Consider the following 4,921-nt stretch of genomic DNA (forward strand, 5'->3'; position numbering starts at 1 on the left):
ATTCCAAAACCCAAGGTGATGGTACTAGGAGGTGGGGTCTTTGGAATGTGATTAGGCCATAAGGGTAGAGCCCTCATGAATGAGATCAGTGCCATAAAAGAAGCCCCAGAGAGATCCCTCACCCCTTCTGTCATGTGAATACAAAAGGAGAAGATGACCATATATGAAGGGGCAAGTCTTCATCAGATATCAAATCTGCTGGTGCTTTTATTATGGACTTCCAAGCTTCCAGAAATGTGAGAAATAAATTTATATTGTTTATCAGCCATCCAGTCCATGATATTTTGTTATAGCAGACTTAGACATCATTACTCCATTTTTTTGCATCTCAAACCTGATACAGCTTCCTATTTTGTCCAACTCTAACCTGGAACCATATAGGGAAGGGAATTCTGAATCACATTGTTCCCAGCTCTATGAAATTGACAATGGAATGATCCAGCACACCTACTCCTACATATGATTTTATTTTATGAACCATATCTATAGCTGCAAATTATTTAAATAATTTGTTGTACTTTTTAATTAATTAATTAATTTTTTTAACAACATTTTCAGCCTTTATTGAGAGAGTATGGTCATCATGCCAAAATTCATCCATCAACATACAACCTTATTTCCCATCTAAAGTTAATGAGAATGTGTTTTATTTTAAATGGGACATAGAGGCAACATGCCAAGAATTAAAGTACAACCATAAAGTTTTAGTTTCACACTTTGAATATCAACAAAGCAGTAATTCCTAAAATCATGAAAACATGATAAAATAACTACAGAAAAAAATGAACATTTAAGTCATTTCATGCTTTCTTAATGTCATATAGTGAAAACAGATGTACCTATAATTTCGGCCTACAGATAGCATACATCATAAGGTCATTATTCATTTAAAATAGTACAAATGTTTACAAAGAACATTTCACGTAAATTTCACAGCTGCTTATAAAATGGTACTTGCAAGATTGACCTATATAAAGAAATAAGAGTCTCATCAAAAGAGATGGTAAATTATAAATATATAATATATCACAATGTTAAAATCTTCAGTGCAAATCAATAAAGATAACAATCTTTGGCAAGGAAAGTATTTAGCTTTACATATTTACTGTAAATTAACATATTAATTCAATAAGAAATACATTTAAACCTTGTCCTGCCACAGAATTATTTTGTGGAGGGGAAAAAAAAAAGATGTACTTTTTGAATATGTGTACATCAAAACAAAAAGTTAACTTTTACTTTTTCCTTTATTGGCAACTTTTGATGCATTTCTTGGTTTTGGTTTCCAGAGGGCATTTTTTACAAATCTTGAAGCTGCACCTCTGTCCAGCTTGCCAGCCTTTTTCTTGTCTGTTATTTCCTTGACTCTGTTCATATATACTCTGATTCTTTCCAATTCCTGTTTTACGGGATGTTCCTTAGGATTAACTCCTTGAGTTGCCAAATAAACCCAAAACATTGAATTTAATGTGTATGCAGAAACCAAATCCACTTTTGCTTGTTCAAGTGGGTCCAACTTCTGCAACAACTCATTTCTAGAAACAGACATCATGGTCTTCAGCGTCTCATCCACAGCACCAATGGAATTCTCAAACGCTGACAAATACTCATGAATTTCTACTGGATAGTCTTCATTAATTTCTTCACCTGCCATTATGGCTGACTCAGGGCCTTCGACTACAGTCTCCCGGAAAGCGGTCGGGCCAATTAATTAATTTTTTTATTATACTTTATGTTCTAGGGTACATGTGCACAACATGCAGGTTTGTTACATATGTATACATGTGCCATGTTGGTGTGCTGCACCCATTAACTCGTCATTTACATTAGGTATATCTCCTAATGCTATCCTTCCCCACTCCCCTCACCCCACAATAGGCTCCGTTGTGTGATGTTCCCCTTCCTGTGTCCAAGTGATCTCATTGTTCAATTCCCACCTATGAGTGAGAACATGCAGTGTTTGGTTTTCTATTCTTGTGATAGTCTGCTAAGAATGATGGTTTCCAGCTGCATCCATGTCTTTTTAATTTAAAGGATATCTGTGTGTGCATAACTGTCAGGTGTATGGCTACTTCTAATAATATATTCTCTCTTTCCCACTTATCATTTACTTATGAGAAATAATTTGATATCTTAAACAGGGGTATTTTTAAGAGATGGTATTTCTTTTTGGTCACATTGGTCAAAAGTAAGGATAGCAGAGAATCAATTCAGTAACCACTGAGTAAGCCACATGTGCAGGCCTGGCTGCCATTTCATTCCTGGTCCCCTGACCTCAACGGAAAAGATGGAGAGTCTTGAGAGTCTCATAGTCTCTCTTTTTCTCCAGGACAAGGAAGGAGAGAAAATCGTTTATATTAGGAGGTTTCATGATGATGCAGAAAGATTTTAGTACAAAATATAAATTAAAAACTCAATCCTCTCCATTCAATTTAGTTCAGTTTAATTAATTTCCACACTACCAATATTTTCTCATCAATTGCTCTGTGCCAGGGACTGTCCTAAATACTGTGACTAGAGATAAAATAGCAATAGTTTATGCCTTCATGGAGTTTTCATTCTAACAGGGAAGGTAGCAGTTACTTACAAGTGTAGTGCCATGTAATAAACATTCTTTTGAGAAGATGCTCTGGTAGAGTCTCATTTTACCTAGTTATTGTTGCTAATTGGGTGAAAAGTTGTATGTTAAATTTCTAGCTGTTAATAAGTATATATGTAGTCAACTTTTTAGTGTAATTAGCTAACAATATCACCCAATCTTCTATAATAATCAGTGATGGCAACCACGAGAATATTTGGAGAAAAGATAACCTCCTAGAACTGCCACATAAATAAGTCCGCATCTATATTCTGTTTCTTCTCTCATGAAAGGTGTTTTAAAAATATCTGCATTCAATATAAATAAAAATATTTTATCAGTACAGTTTTAATAATAGTGTGTTGCTTTTCATATTCTGGGAGTAACTTAGGATCTAACCAAATTTATTGGATAATTACTCCTCAGTAATAGCAACTATATTGACTATGCCCAAATCAAATAATCCTGGAAACTCTTTCAGTGATCTGAGTGTGTTTTGAAGACCCTAACTTTTCTATCCCAGAGGAACCAAATGAAACTTCTTTTATGATAAAATAATTGATAACTTCTGCTATCAAAAGTTTTAGGACAAACTAACTTTTCTGTATATTATGAAGCAAATGGGTTTTTACCAAAGATGTTACAATATTTGAGTCAATAGAAAGCTGTTTTCTGAGTATAGTCTACTATATATCTAGGCAATAATGAAACTCATCTCCACTCTAATACAGCACTATGGTAGCCTTCTAAATGGTGAAAATTACAAGTCATCTTTATGTATATTTATAGGAACCTTTGTTACCTATTCAACTGTCATCTGAAATGTCAATTTTATTACATATGTGACTGTTATCTGAAATATGTTGATCTCCTTTCAATTAATCACACAGCATCAGGCATGATATGGTTGAATTTCACTGTAGGTTTTTAAATTGAAATAATTTAATACAGATAATCAGTCACAAGGATTATGGAAGACTGTGAATGCAAACAGGGGACTGTGAAGCAACCAAGAGCTCAACAACAGCTGGAAATGACTTCTATTTCCAGGGCTCTCCAAAGTCCAGGAAAAGAAATGAGATATGGTCACCAAACCACAGAAGTCAGGGCACTCTACTAAGGACTGCCCGTCATAGAGGTGGAGCCATGAAAGAGACAAGACCAACATTTCAAATGCAACCTCAGGCAGGGGTGATGGTGGGAGTACAGGAGTGTGGTAGAAGTGTAGGGATGGTGGTGGTGGTGATAGTAGGAATACCCTGGCCTTTCTTTTTTCCCTCCTATCAAAAGTCCTACTAGTACTTCCCCTTCACTAAACCCATCTGGAAGCCAGATACAGCAGCCTAGGAAAAAGAGCCTACAGAGTCAACTGCTTTCCTAGGCTCCTACACACACCAATGACAGACAGAGGAGAGCAGGGCAAAGGCAGATGGATCTACGGGAAACACATCCAATGTCCTATTACATAAATGGTTCAGACAGTCAATATTTGAGAGAATAGTATATATAAAGTTGAATAGTGCCCAAGCATGGTTACCTAAATCAGAATTGCTAGAGGCATTGTTAAATACAGCTTCTCAGGCTTCAATTTAAACCAATGAAGTCCTCGTTTTGTATAAGCACTCCTGGTGATTCTAGGATGCACCTGAGTTTGGAGAATCACTAACACAAAGACCACATTTTACCCATCAATCTCTCTGAGTACTGATTAGGTGGTATGGTTTGGCTGTGTCCCAACCCAAATCTCATGTCAAATTGTAATCTGAATTGTAATCCCCAGGTGTTGAGGGAGGGACCAAGTGGGAGGTGACTAGGTCATGGGGGTAGTTTCCTTCATGCTGTTCTCCTGATAGAGAGTGAGTTCTTATGAAATCTGGTTGTTTGGTAAGTGTCTGGTGCTTTCCCTTTCTCTCTCTACGTCCTGCTGCCTATGAAGAAGGTTCTTACTTCTCCTTTTCCTTCTGCCATGATTGTAAGTTTCCTGAGGCCTCCCCAGCAATGTGGAAATGTGAGTCAAATAAACTCTTTTGTTTATACATTATCCAGTCTCAGGTAGTATCTTTATGGCAATGTGAAAACAGACTAATACAGAGAATTGGTACCATGTGTTTGGAGCACTGCTGTTAATATAAAGATAACTTGAAAATGTGGAAGTGACTTCGTAACTGGGTAACTGGCATAAGTCATACAAATTTGGAGGGCTCAGAAGAAGATAGAAATATGTGGGAAAGTTTGGAACGTCTAGAGACTTGTTGAATGGTTTTGGCCCAAATGCTGATAGTGATATGGACAATGAAATCCATGCTGAGATGGTCTCAGATGGACATGAGGAACTTATTGCAA

At 36.5% G+C, this 4,921-nt stretch overlaps 1 pseudogene across 1 annotated transcript; it reads right to left on the reverse strand.

The window, feature by feature from the left end:
• Positions 1-537: 537 nt before the first annotated feature.
• Positions 538-1,696, reverse strand: LOC106993445 (nuclear nucleic acid-binding protein C1D pseudogene; annotated as a pseudogene). Its single transcript, XR_003722375.2, has one exon. The product of XR_003722375.2 is annotated as a nuclear nucleic acid-binding protein C1D pseudogene (transcript).
• Between the last annotated feature and the right edge of the window lie 3,225 nt (positions 1,697-4,921).

The sequence above is a fragment of the Macaca mulatta genome, chromosome 14, assembly GCF_049350105.2.
Source record: "Macaca mulatta isolate MMU2019108-1 chromosome 14, T2T-MMU8v2.0, whole genome shotgun sequence".
NCBI lineage: Eukaryota > Metazoa > Chordata > Mammalia > Primates > Cercopithecidae > Macaca > Macaca mulatta.